The sequence below is a fragment of the Bactrocera tryoni genome, chromosome 1 (genome assembly GCF_016617805.1).
Source record: "Bactrocera tryoni isolate S06 chromosome 1, CSIRO_BtryS06_freeze2, whole genome shotgun sequence".
Taxonomy (NCBI): Eukaryota; Metazoa; Arthropoda; class Insecta; order Diptera; family Tephritidae; genus Bactrocera; species Bactrocera tryoni.
Window position 1 is genome coordinate 4,734,863 of NC_052499.1, and position 15,541 is coordinate 4,750,403.

The 15,541-nt window shown below is 37.1% G+C and overlaps 1 protein-coding gene across 1 annotated transcript in view; it reads left to right on the forward strand.

Moving 5' to 3' along the window:
* The first annotated feature begins 3,261 nt into the window (after positions 1–3,261).
* LOC120768024 (protein tramtrack, beta isoform) overlaps positions 3,262–15,541 on the forward strand; it is a 46,519-nt gene continuing 34,239 nt past the window's right edge. The window contains exons 1-2 of the mRNA XM_040094508.1: positions 3,262–3,451; positions 4,829–5,034. The gene's annotated coding sequence lies outside the window, so the exon portion shown is untranslated. The remainder of the gene's footprint in view (positions 3,452–4,828; positions 5,035–15,541) is intronic.

Here is a 15,541-nt window from a genome sequence, read left to right on the forward strand (position 1 = left end):
AAGACGACTGCACTATCTGCATATGACGTCTTGAAGCCAGCTTCTTCAACATTTTGAAGACGGCAGTGACAGATCAAACAGCTTATAAACACAGCTTCGTTGTTGCCGTACTAAAGCCTTTCACTTGAATGTAATTTGGATATTTTGTTCGAAGTGAAATTTTTTGTGCAAAAAATATGTAAATCAGTCAATTCATTTGTTTTAAATCATCAACTGGTAATACAAATGATATATCAGAGCTATTTTATACTTCTGTTGGTATTTCGTTCTTTAATAGTAATGATAAAAAAGCAGTTTACTGAAATCTTACTGAACAAATTCACGTACACAATTTGTTTGCGATGCTAACTTATCAGGAGACCGAAATCGTTTGCCTTATCTATTCTGAAAAAACGCAATCGACTTAATATTGATATGTTTTAGTGAAATATGAGACACAGGCTTTACAAGAAATTATTTATTTAATAGATATGGCTCCTGGTCTATCGTTTCTTCACACCCTTTTTTCAGCATTTATCTCCATATCTTAATGTCTCTTTCAATATTCCGCACAAGTGTGTTCATCTGCTTTCTTCACACATCTCCAACACTTGTTTTGATTAATTACGCAGCATTAGTTTTCGACTTAATGAGCCTCACGCACCAGTACTTCTCTAATGATCTTGAAAGTGTGTGTTTATTAATAATGAGTTTTGGTTTGTTGGGCAACGCCCCCTTAATGTTGTAGTGTATTAAAATATATTTTATCAAGTGCTAGAAGATAGGAACACTGATCAGTAGAAGTTCAAGTAAAGACACCGGTGGTCCAAGGCGCGTTTATTTGTATTGAAACTGCATGCAACTTCGAAATAAGATATACATGCATATGTATGTATCAGCAGTATAACTTTATGGATAATTTAATATATTGTATAGCGTAATTTAAAGAAAATTTTGAAATGGGATTTTCGTCAGCTGATCCAACTACACACACAATGTTAGTGAGGAATACTTCGGAAAATCAACAAATTGTTTCGAAAAAAGTCTCAATTTTTATCGAGAACTATGGAATTTTAGATCTTTACCGTTTTATTACGGTGTTACTGCCCTTAGCACGTGTTTTTCAAGAGACTGTTCTTAATTTTCTTGGTTGACGCACACGTCTAAACTCATCATAATCCCTAGAGCATAATTGATTTCTGACATGACAGCCTCGAATGGGATGGCGTAAGTACTCAAAGAACCTTGAATTCTCTAAGCTACAACTCAACTGCTGAATTTCGAATAGTAGATTCCCCACAATGCTAGCAACGACATTTATCTTACATTGTCCAAAAATCCGATATATTAAATCCCACTATAACACATAGCACACTCGATTACCTAACAAAATATTTCACTATATTAAGTACATTTTCGAAGAAGTTTCTACTCATATAATAAACTTCAAATCCTATACTCTATGGACTAACGTATGACCTTTGGATCATTTACCCTTCTATGTAACCCGAGATTACCCTTCTTGCATTGCAACCACATTCTGCTTGATAATTTCTTGGACTCATTCGAAAGGAAAAAAATCCCAACAACAACATTGAGTGAAGAGAATTACGATTGCCGCCCTTACGCAATACACCACAAAGCTACAGAGCTCAACAAAAAATGCAAGAAAAAAACAACTAAATTAACTCAAATCAAAAGAATTGCAATCAGGAGAAACCAACTCTTCGACGCTGTTGCTGCAATTTTAACCTGTTGCATACACACATGCATGCATACATACGTATATACATATGTACATACATGCGCACCTTTATGCAACCAAAGCAGAACTCGCCATTTCGGCACTTTGGACAGTCAATTTTTCCAGCGGCAAAAACGCTGAGGTAGCTGAAGTCAAACGAGGACACTGACGGCGGCAGCTCTGCCAACATTCGTCACAACAACAATGTTAGCGAGGAATAACGATCGCGGCAATACCATTGCATTATTGCCATATTTCGCAACGCACCCCAATCGAGCAAACCCCATGCATTTGCCATTAACGCTGCCGGCGCTGTTTTAGCCTTGTTCGTATTGAGGCGAACCGAGCAGCGCTGAGCTGAGCGCTAAACGCTGAGGCGGCAAATTTAATTGCATTTCATTGGAGCAGCGAGCGCACGAGTATTTGGCTAAGTGTTGGTGAAGTTTTGCTCAAGCGGAATGGAAGCCGAATGCATGCCTTCCGCTGCACTTTGCTACTTTTAACTTTGTCAACTGTCAGCGTGCGGTATGTGAATCAATGGAGCCCAAACGAAGTGGTTACGAAATCTTTTAGAATTCTTACAAAAACTTTAGCAAGAGCAGTCAGTACAATGTATAAATGTATGTATATATTTTGTAAGTAAGAAGTTTGGTTTCTGCAATTACTTATTGCATTCGAAGCGAAAAAGACAAAAATATGAATTAAATTTAACAACAACAATGTTTATACTTGTTGTCAAAGTGTCAAGTTGAGCATCGCTTCCATGTTAGCTCTGAGAGTATAGTAGTTTGCGAGTAAGAGCACAGGTGAGAGAGATTATGAACACTTGCAGGCATACATATATGTACATACATACATTGGTTAAATTTCACAATCTTTCAACCTTCTTCTTAAACGAAATGAAAATTTGTAATACGGTGGTTCCTATATGGGTACTATTTTATTATTCATTAATATTCTTTCGTAAATACATATGCCCAAAGTGTGTTATATACCCTTTTTAGTCATTAAAGTCAAAATTGATCATCACTTTTAACGTTATTGGACACTTAATAGACCAATCTACATCGGTCACCATTGCATTGCCCTTCTCGAAATACGAAATTTCATCATGGCTCATAGATGAATGCGGATAATTCAGTTCTAGAATCTTTTCGCCGCTTTTTTTTTACCCGAAATATGATTCGAGATATTTCCGCTGTCGGAATTTTTCATATTTAAACATTTTGTTTGTTTGCCGAGCAAGACGAATCATTACCAACCCAGAATTTTCATATTGAACTTTCTTAAATTCGAAATTTTCCAATAGTTCTTAATATCCGTACCTTAGTTCCACTTTTCAGTGCCTTAGAACACTGTAACTCTTCCTCTCTCTCTCTCTCTCTTTACATTCTCCAAGCTACATACATATATACAGAAGTAACAATAAAGCAAGTGGGGCTAATGTGTGCGAATTGTCTGTGCGAAATGTAAAGCTCCCACTGAATAACGCTCCCACTTGTGCTCACATGCGATTCGTGCGCGTCAGCGGTGTCGTCGACGTTGTCGTATTAATGTCGCCGACATGTAGTGGCAGCATACTCGTGCTGCACTGCATTACATTTCACTGCGATCCATTTATCCATCCATATTCGTGTCGCAACCCCAAGCAAGCAATCACTACCATCCGTGTGTGTTTGCCGCGAGCCCATTCTTATCCGTCCAACGCCCATGGCAAAACATCCAGCAGTACAATAACAAATATATTTATTAATTACTAACCAAAAAGGACTGAATTGTATTGTTGAATAATTTAGTGTAAATATTCATACATACAAAGTGAAGTATTAAAATAAAAATAATATAAAAAGTAATAATATAAAAGTGATAATTGTTTATGAAAAAGACCAACAACTTAAAGAACGGCTGTATATGTATATTTTGTAATTTTCCTTCAACACGTGTTGTGTAATCTGCTGTGCAAATGTATCCGTGAGTGTGTCCCTTCACTACGGTTCTTTACTCAAACCAAAAGTTACAACACAGTTATAGGATAGTGTTGTGGTACATTCACCTACACATTTTCCACTTACCTACGAACTTCACAAATATAGATGCCAACAATAGATGTGGTTGTTGTAATCGCAGTGGGCAGCGTCTCTGACCGACCGGGGACTCCATCAGCCAATTAACAGCGTTAGTAAGAGTGTAGCTAGTCATATGCCAGTTACCCGAGCAAACAAACAAACACCACACACACACACACATTGCAACAAGCACCAACACGAAAGCCAATAAAGAAAATCGGCAAACCAAGGTGTCCAACCAAGACTCGCTAGGCGCTCACTACCGGCACAATTCGAAATCGTCGCTGCAGCAGCAACCGACCACTGCGGTGGCAGGGACACACATTCATCAGCCAAGTGCGCCCCGATTGGTACGGATTCACTCGTATCCTCAGCTAGTTGTCAGTACTGTTTCACGGTTGTGCTGCGGTGGTTTCTATTCTCTTGACTGTTTCGAAAGCTACAAGCTTTGATTCTTCCGTTTCATTTTATGCTTAAGTTGTTTTGCTTAAGGATGCTTTTTAAAACATTTATTTGCATATTTATTACAAGTTTTGTGTTGTTAAATTAAGAGCGAATCGTCCACGTATACCCCATACAAAAAAAAACAAACAGCAAATAATTTGATAAAATTAAGTGTTACCGCTTGGAAAAAAACTGTGAATAAGTGTAAAAACGTGAAGGAAACTGAGAAATTAAATACAAATACAAAGGTATTATTGTATATACTTATGTACTTTGAGCTATGTGCAAATAAAATTTATTCCGAGTTAAATGAGCGCCGGTCGTGCAATTAAATAAGTTATGAAAAAGAACAACACACAAATTAGCGTTTAGCCCGTAAAAAATAAGATTCCGTAACGCATTGGAAAGAAACTGTAATGAAATTTACATGCATGTGTAATTGTTGTGTACAAGCCATAGAAATTAAGTCACTAAAATACTAGACAAGAATTGTAATAGAACTAACTGTATTTATTTCACAAGCAGTTTTTTTTTAATGGAGAAAAGTTTAAATAAATCATAAGATAAATTTACTTAATATTTGCAAAACAAAAAGTTTAAAAAACTAACTTAAAGGAAACTATTTGGTACTTTTCAAAAATAATGAAATAATATAACCAAAAGGCGCTATTACAAAAATTGGAAAAATAGAAAGCTTGGAACACAATTAAATTACATACATACGTTTCAAAATTCATGCCATATGCTAAAAACTTCTTCACCTCTGACAGGACTGAGTGCAATTATAATATCCGTAACAAGGTAAGAAAAATTGAAAAACAATGTTATAAAACAAAATTTTTTTATAAATTATAATAAATATACATAAGTATATACATATATACATAAATTATAATAATTTTAAAAAATGTTAACTAATCACGAGAGATTTTCGGAAAAATTATATACAATAATAATTTTTACAGCCTTGTTCAATCAGACACTACTATTTTTACGAATATCCAAAACTTTAATTGAGCCTCTTTTAATCTTGTCAGTTAAATTGTGGACTTGAATGTATGACATTTTATTAAAAAACTATCTTTAGCTAACTTTTAATCGATCAGTTTTAATGGCCCGATCTAAACACATTGTTTGGAGATTGTAGCGTTGCCTTGGGCAACACTCTGTGCTAAATTTTCTGAAGATATCTTGTCCAAAAAAAGTTTTACTTACAAGAAATTGATTCCGATCGTTCAGTTTTTATATCAGATATATGCTATAGTCGTCCGACATCTGAGGAACCGTCGAGAGTATCCTGAGGACAACCCTTTCGAACCCATAGCTTATGGCTCCTTTGGTTTTGCTGAGAACACCGACGGACTGTGCATTTAACAGAATCAGCACTTGCCGATATGGTTCCTCGGTTCTCTCCAGCCTTATTACCCTCCAGTCATGCGTGGTTTGTAACGGGTTGGAGTATCTGAAGATTTACTCAATCTCACTCGGAGAGAAAAATGAAGATTCAGTTGACAGCCAAACGCGAGGTGAAACGGAAGGTCCGCTTTGTCCACAGCTTCTAACCTGGCTCCCTTTTAAACCTCGCCTTAGGACAGCCGATGGCTCATTGGCACACCTAATGAACGTTGGAAGCCCATGGTGCTATCCAGTACTCTCACGCCTTCGAGGTGGCCCAGGGTTTCCTCTAACTACCTTTAGAAAAACTGAGGAGATAGCCGCCGCCACACTCTTCCATTTATCGCTGGAAATGGCACCATCCGCCCTGCTGCGGTTGAACACGCCTAGCTCTATTGAGCCAGCGTTTTTAACAATTTTGCTAAAGGTTGGCGCAGCCTCCGTTCGCAGATGGTGGCATTCCACTCATGCGACCTTTGTCGCTTGACCACGGGCTTAGTTCCGGTTACGTCCGGTCTTGCTCTAAAGTCTTCGCTCTCAGCACCCTTCTGGCCCACTCGAGTATATTAGCATGCTGCTCAGACACCTGACCAGCATTCGTTGCCCCATTTTGGCTGTCAAGCGGCGGTCTACCTTCAGCTTGCCAGCTGTCGCTGTCCTTCTTCTTCTACCCCTTGTAGAACCCTTCATGAGTCTACCAGAGGTTCCTTTGCTAATGCTGGCGATTACACCGCGTATGAAGGTTCTACCCACGTCGGTTGCCGACCGTCTTCCCCCATCCTACTACTCGTAGAGTAGCCTGTTTCTCTTTTAAAACGCATTAGAACTAAGAAAAATCTTGCTTAACCTAAATCTTAAAAAACTAGGTTCTATGACATTGGCATATGCCTTCCGACATCAAAGGCAACAAATAATAATACTTTATGTCATTATTACTAGGGTTACTACTGTCAACAGAGCATCACCATTGTGACAATCAAGAATAGGCAATAGTGGCAACATCTGTGTAAGGTTACAGCGCCAAAGAAAGCCGCAATTGCATCTATCAACAACATATCAAATAAGAACTAAGTTTGTGCACTTTTATGCCTTTTTCTAAATTTCACAATTCTGTTTTGGTCGTTTGATGGGTGCGCTTTAGCGGCTGTTCATAAAGTTTAACCCCAAGAACAGAGGGTGGAGACAATTGAAAATCATCGTTGAAGCATAACAGAAATAATAACAACAACAATAACAACAACAATAACACAAATGCAACGCAAAACAGGCACAACGACAACACGCTCGTACATACAAAGACATAGATAATAAAACCGATATATACATAGTTACATATATAATAAAATATTGAAAAATCCATCTGTATGTATGTACATACATACATACGTATTACATACATGTATGTACAAATGTATTTCAGCATGACGAATGAAATCTCGCCCACAAACAGCTTGCACGACATTGCGTCGCCTTGTCGCCGCTTGCAAGCTGCTGGATCTTATCTAACCCAGGCTGTGTTGGACAATAGTTGTCTTCCAAAAGCTCTCGATCGTAGTGTTAATACTTATGTATACATATGTACATAGACATGTAAGGTGTCTGTGTATCGGATTGCATCGTTATGCGGAAAATGAAGCCACATCTGGTTTGTCTACGCTTTGAAAAACAGATAAATTCGCTGCTGACGTTTGAGATGCATAGATTGGGAGCTGTGTTCAGTGTGAGAGCTCAATGAAGTCTGGCTCATTCAAATGCGCTTCTTTTTGCCTAGTATATATGTACATATTTAGCTAAATATTGTTAGTTTGCACACTTATGTATGTACATATGTATGTATTTTGAAGAATAAGGGTCTATAGATTTCCTGGGCGAGCTCAATATAGACTTTCGAAGCATAATTTTAATACGACAGACGTAAAGAACATACGGTGGATAAAAGCATAGACATTGAGGATATGCGCACCCTTTTAAAAGCGGGTATATAAAGTCCGGGGAATTAAGACAAATTTCAAGATTATTTAACAAACATCCATCCATAAAGTCCGCTCTGAATCTTTATACACTTTTACCCTACATATATTAAGTTTCGTATGAAGTCTTATTAAATAAAATAAGCGTCGGAGACTCTATCATCCTGACGAGTTGAGTCGATTACGACAAACTAAGCCCTAATTTACAAAATCAAGTTATTTTATGCATATGATCAATCCTCAATACTTTTGTGACTATATAATATGTACGTATATTACAACAAGACAAGAACTCGTCTGTAAGAACAAAATTAAAATAAAGATCAACATTTTTCACAAACGAAGTCGCTTCCGTAAATTTTCGCTTTTTTTGTGTATTTTTTCTTTACACAGAAAAAATGACTTTGCCACCTGTTGCGAAAAAGGTTCATAAAATCACTGACATATTAAAACAATAATTTGCAATCCGGTTAAAAATATAAATCGCCGACTAAGTATTCTTTTAGTTTTTGCTTTAGTTGCATTTTCTTAAAACAATTTATTTTCTTATTGTTCCACGTTTAACCCACTTCTCATCGCGCTGCGTAGAGTTCGCAACAAATAAAACACTTAACAAAAAAAAAATCGGAAACAAACACGACAAATAATAATTAATAATTACAAACTGGTTTAGTGGCCAACTTGCTTAACTTATGATTGCAAAAATACGAAAACAAAATAGTGTTGTTAGATAAAATTTGCATTTTTCTTATAGCCTTTTTAATTTTTTGTTGTTATGGCGCGTATTTTTAGGCTTCAATTTGCCACGAAGTATTGCCAGATTCAATTAAATTTAAACATGAATCCAGATTTAGAAAAAAGAAAAATGTGTCAAAAATATCATCAATTGTTATACTTTCTAACCGACCTTTTTAAATTTTGCATAGACTTATGTATGTATTTCTGTTAGTTATCTTATCAATTTTATTGTTTACTCAAAACTTGCAATTAAATTGCAACTCCGCTCAAAATACATTTAATTTAATCTCCTCTGAATCTCTATTCTTGGAATTTTTCCACATAGTACACATATGTACATACATATAACTATTTTTTATCTAATAGTTTCTAATATGTTGCAACTATACATATAAGCCTTAGAACCCACTGTTACGAAGACGTTAAAAAAAATTTTAACTACTTGTACTCTATAACTAATGAATAGCCTAACCTTATGCCAGATAATAGCAGCGGAAGGCTACCCGCTATCTTCACTCATCGATTACGTCATCGAATTCGAGAACCGCACGACAACCTCAAACCATCAAATACTTTTATCTTGAAGATAGCTTGCTTAGAAGCCTCGCATAACGGTAATACTGCTCACACGTTTGTGCCTTGTGCTCTTAAGTAAATGTGGTTAAAAATCGATAAACAGAGTCGATCGCTTTGCTCACTTGGTGAAGAGCGATCATGAGCATAAACACATTAGCACTTGCACTAATTGCTAGGAGAAAAGTATGAGTGAAATTGCAAATATACACATACATACATACATATATACATATGTAGTTATGTGCTTTCAAAACAATCAGGCATGTGCGGAAGCCATTTACATATAGTATTAATAAAAGTGGACGACAAGAGAACTGAGCGCGCCAATAGCAATTATAATTCATTCACGCTCTTCGCTGTGTGCCTCTTGAAAATATCTTCGTATTAGATATTAGTTAAGATTTTTATTCAAGCATACTTCTATACTAAATAGCAACGTTATAACTGTGAGTGAGAAATAAACAATTATTTATGCCTACCTTTTTTGTTGACAAAACCAAACTTAAATGAAATCCAATGCAAATTACTGAATGACAACTGAAAAGCAAGAAAACAATAAGAGAAAAGAAAATAAACATTTTTGTGAATGAGTAATTGCATAGCAGATTTTTAGAAAAAACGACGAAAACTTCGTATGCTATACTGGATTATCGAATAAACCCATTAACAGTATAGGAGGCTGGACCAACGATGCGAACTCGGCTCAGCATACGTTATTAAAAAACCGACCAATCTTTAGTTCTTAAAAGCGACATAAACGGTTAAGAATAAACTTAAATTAATGCAGTTTTAAGACAATTTTTTTAGTTATTTACCTTTTCAAAGCATGAAAATTTACATCCTATTTTTATGATTTACTGAAGCTATTTAAATATTCACCATATCTTTATCATATATGTAAATATACCCCCGGTTTTTCAATAGGGACACTAAAAAAAATAGACCAAAAATTTAAAATTTCTGTTCAGTAAGGTTTGGCATTTCATCATGGAAGATATACGATCCAACAACGAGTCGAAATTATTAATATTTACTACCGAAATTCGGAGTCAATGGCCGCAACTTTGGGAGCGCTATGTTTAATTTATGGTCGTCATAAAAGTCCTGCCAGAGGATGGTGGAAAAATTTGAATCCACAGGCACAGTACAAAATGTTCCCGTGCCAGTGAGACAAAGAAGTGCCCGTAGTGTCGAGAGTATTGCTGCCGCTAGCTAGCTAGAAGGATCCAAATCAGTCTTGAGCATCTCTGTGACGTCGTTGTGGCGAATTTTGCTAAAAGATCTTGGCCTAAATCCTTTCAAAACCAAATTGACGAAAGAACTGAAGCCGCTTGACCACCAGGATCGAACTTATGTTCGTGCCTTATGTTCGTGAATTGGACGGAGCAACAACTTGAAAATGATCCGCATTTTCATTGAAAAATCATCTTCAGCTATGAGGCTCATTTGTAGTTGAAAGGCTTCGTCAATAAGCAAAATATGCATTATTAGTCGGGCAGCAATCCACACGTACTTCTTTAGTCACTTTTGTATGCCGAAAAAATTACGGTTTGGTGTGGTTTATGGGCCAGCGGCGTCATTGGGCCGTACTTCTTCTGTGATGATCTAGACCGACACGTTACTGTGAATGGGAATCGCCACCGCTCAATAATAACCGAATATTTTTGGCGCGCATTGGATGGTATGGACTCGGACAATATGTGGTTCCCACAGTACGGCACCACAATCCACACAGTTACATTCACTGATGTATTGAAAACCAAGTTTGGTGAACGTGTTATCTCACGAAATGGCCCAGTCAATTGGTCGCCTCGGTCGTGCGATTTGACGCCGTTAGAATATTTCCTATGAGGTTACGTCTAGTCTGTAGTCTATGTCAACAAGCCATCGACGATTGATGAACTTTGTACGAATATCGAACGTGAAATTGAAGTAAAATCGGCCGATTTATGCTTGAAAATCATCGAAAATTAGGTTCAATGTCTGGACTTTTGGAAGCGTATCCGTGGTGGTCATGATAAAGAAATCGAGTTCCATACATAATGGAATCGAAAGTACTTTCACGGCAGTAAAGAATTTCATTGATATCCTACACCGTTTATGTTTTATTTAAAAAAAAAACGCTCTTATTGAAAAACTGATAACGTACTTATGTACATATGTACATATCTACATACTCGTATCACCATAAGATGACTCGTACATTTGCTACACTTTCAATCCGAAATGCATAAACACATAACAGTACATAGTGAAAGGTATTAACAAAATTTTAATGCCGAAATTCCTTGGCTTTGCGGTAATTTTCATTATTATTTACAATAGTCATTGGCCACTAGCCAGGCATTGGGCTCAATGATTTCAAGAAAAGTTGTGATTTAACTTTTACTGACTTTCTGATTGACGGACAGACTGGCAAACTGGTAAACTGCGTGTATTGAGCTATCCGTCAAGTGAATATATAATATACATATATGTATGTGTGTACACATACATATGTATGTATATAGCCATACTTTGCTGGTCGTGATAAGCAGACGGGAAGTCACAAATACTACAGTATTTACGCATGCGCATAAACACTTGCAAACTCATATTTATGAGCAGTCAGCAAACTAGCCGGCCAATTGCTAGCTGTTAACTGTTCGGCAGCTCGCTTTCTTCACCGAGACACACAACTCCTCTGCGCATGCGCCACATTGTCGTTGGCGCGTGCAACACACATAATCAGTTGTTAAGAAATCTACATACGCACAAAAGTACATACATACATATACATATACCTACTACACACATTGAAAGCTCAAATGAAACCAAGAAACGGTTTTTCAAAAACAATAGAGATGGTATTATTTATGAAAGGCGGAGAGGAGTATTCTTGAATATGTGTGAAAGAGACAAGTAATTCACAAAACTTGACTATGGAATGTGTGAGTAAAAGCAATTTACATAATAGTATAACTATTCGATAAAAGTATTATTCAATCGGAATCTCTTACCTTTAAATATTTTTTGAAGTTTGGGAGGACAACCTTTTAAGATATCTGAATTTGAAGAACAAGCTTTAAATTTTTAAATTGTAATGTGTGAGATTTATTCTACTTTTTTCTAGGTAACCAGACTTGAACCAACACTGATATGACCTTTCTTTGATTCTGATGTACTTTTCTACATAAATACATCCTTAAGTTACGATATTTGCAATGAAACACTGCAAAAAACTCGTAAAGCTTCGGTATAGCCATAGACAAAACCATTTTTAAAGTGGACAATTTGTTGTGTCTACTGTCGCGGAAAATGATAAAAATTCAGCAATTTGGTCAGAAAAAAGTATAAATTGAATTGTTTTTTTCCCGATACCAAGACGGCGAGTTCTTCAGAATTATATAGCGATAAAAATTATTATGCGAACCTATCGAATCTCTCAGTTTACTGCTCATGCATTGATAGCGCGTGAGTTCAACACACTATATTTATTCATCATTCTCTTTTTTTTTGCGTTGGATATTTGGCAGTCGTGTTTTTTTCTCAAATACAACATCTTCCTTTGCTTTTCCAGCAAATTTCATCCAGTCAGCCATAAGTTAGTCACTTATTTAGGGGCGTTTTCTCATTGTCTGATTAAGTAAACTATCAGCTAAGTTCTGGTTAACTTTACCAAGATTCCTTCTTACGGTAAAGAACCTTGTATAACCAGAACTTAACTGACAAATGGCTGCCAACCAGACATTGAGAAAACAGACCTCAGACGATTTATCTGCCGCTGTTGTCACTTGTTGATGGAAACATATTTTTTTTTAATAATTGTATTTTATGTTACGCTCACTTATCAGCAGCGTCACGTCCTCTACTTTAAGTCATACTTCCCGCGTATTGCGCCATCGAGCTTTTCGTACTATTTATTCCTACCTGCTTGTTAAACGAACGTCCTAACTTGCGTACCTCCTCCCGCGCTCAGCAAAACTCACCTTTCTTGCAATCAGTCAACTTTCCACACACTCTTACGGAGTGTGCGTGCCATCGTCTACGTCGTCAACATTCTCTACTTTTATCTCTTACTCGCATTTTCTTAACAAAATATAAGTTGGTCAGTGACCTTTTTTGCTTCATTTCTTCACAACAACAGCGCAGCGCATACGCTTCTGCCTTCAGCAATGTAGCGGCGCGACGTGTTGTCTCCACATTTTGTGTGCGTTCCACTTTTTATGCATGTGTGTTGTTGCCACCTTGTCGCCTTCCATGCGCTCTACACTACCGGTACTTACTACTAATTTTCTTGCCTGTTTACAATTCTTACATACATTCACTTCTTTGTTGTTGGGCTATTTTTGTATATGTTTGCACAGTTTGGCCTTTTGTAGATTGTGTTTTTGTTATGTACATATGTACATACATTGTTGTTGTTTCTTTGTCGTGATTATAATTCTTGCAGTGTGATTTTTGACGAAAGAATTATCTTTTACCCGTTACCCCATTGCGGAATCCTTAAGTGTGCTGTTGTCATCTACGATCTGTCGACAGCTTTTGAAGAACTGGTGAAAGCGCGTTGGGTTTTTACACACATATACGCAAACGCACGCAAGTGTTGACAGCAAGCAGAACCGCAAATTACATATGTGCGTCGTCCACAATCGGAATGGTTACAGATTGGCACAATTTGATTACGCGGGTTAAGGACTAGCAATTATATACAAAAAAAGAATGTAAAGAACAGTATGAGGTAATGTGTTAGCGAGCACTCATTTTGTATTATATATAGCGCATGAGTAAGAAAGAATTTATGGGAAATGTTGACTCTTGTGACCTTTAGATATATATATGTACATATGTACATATTTTGTTTCGCGAAAAAATTTTATGTTTTTAAAAAACTTTGCTTAGATCAGCGTTGAAGTCTTAATTCTTTGATCCATATGGAATGAGTCAAACAGCTGACTGCCACCTTTTCTACCGCTAGGAATCTGCTGAGAGACTTACCTTTAGATTTGGTATGCCTAAGCTGTGCATCCATGAAGTGGAATCCCCTTCTTTGACTTTTTATTAGTTTCTGGAGTATTCTGATGAGTCTCCCTTAAAATATATAAAGTCATATAACTGAATATTACCGATGTATGTATTTATCACCGTTACCTATAGCTTGCGAGCTTATATTATAATATCTGTGTTATAAGTGTACACTAAATTCGAATTATTTTTGGTATCTAAAAGTTTAATCAATGAAGGTTAAGCATAATTCTTTAGGACGCTATCAGAACTTTTTTTCTTCTTATGAAGACGGATCATAAAATCATAGCCAAAAAAAAAACACAAAAGAATTAAAGTAAAGATTCATCTATGTGATTCTTCTAGCTCTTTAACCTGTCTGAAAAGTACCGTTTCTGAAGGTCAACAAAACAAGTTCGCCTAAAGCCACCTAAGTATTTGGCCGTGGCGACGGTGACGGGATGACCCAATATGTGTGCAGTCATGGCATAAAAATATTTTCTCCTTTCCCAAATGGGGCCAAGCTCATCTCCAGGCAGTCGAACATCAACCTTCCGGTCGTCGATTTTCGCCTTATTCAAAATAGGTTCACCTGGTAAAATCATCTGATTCGACTGCTTCAATTAGGTTAGATTAGGTTAGGTTAAACAGTACAGTCTCTTCTATCGAGTGCCAATAGGAATATTGTGTGCTCTCGATCTACCGTTTTGCACATAATTTTTGCAGTATTACACCCAGGTAGCTCGTTCCATCGTGTTTTGATTTTCTTTACCATGCTTCTGTCGAGATCGTAGAAATAGAAGAGAAGTTGCTTACTTCTGGCAAAACTTTCCACAGCGGCCTGCTTTCCAAGATCAAGATTGTGACCGATAAGCGGTACGAGATTACTGCTTTGATTGCTGATTGGCTGTCTACGTAGATGTTGACTCTGGAGTTGCCTGCAGGTGTATTAGAAGCCAGCTCCGCTGCTTTCGCAATAGCAAACACCTCAACTTAAAAATACTGCAGTGGTGCGGCAGCTTGAAGGTTGCCTTATGCCTAACTCTGGATATCCTCCATTTTCGAGCCATCAGTATAGAATGTTGCGCGTAGCTAACATACCTTTACGCCAGCCTTATTTTCCTGTGTTTACTTTGAATCTTCTTTCCCAATTGAAAAGTGGGGTCATGTAGTCGGTGTTTACCCAACCGCCATTATCCATTGAGCTAAGCCCGAAGGTTCTATATGTAAAGTGCCATGCAGGTTTATTACCAGTTCAAGAATTGCCGTTGGAGTTGTTCTTAAAGCTCCCGTTATGCACAGCACAGCGAGTCTCTGAACTGCTCCATTTAATCCTTGTTTATCGACGGCCAAAAAGCGAAGCAGAAAGTGCTCCGAATTGCGTAATCGACTAGGCTAAGTACTCATCGAACCGTTCTTGCTACTGAGTCATGATTATATATTATTTTCATGTTGCGCAGCCATTCTTTCATCATACATAACTCCTGGAAGAGCTTTCGGTGTAAATGAACCTTTAACAGATTACTGCTGGAAACTAAATGTAGTTCCGGTATTCTGCACAGGTTATTGATTTTTAAATCACACACATACAAATACATGAAGAATCGTATGACCCTAATAGCCGCATGAGCCAATAAGGATTTGTG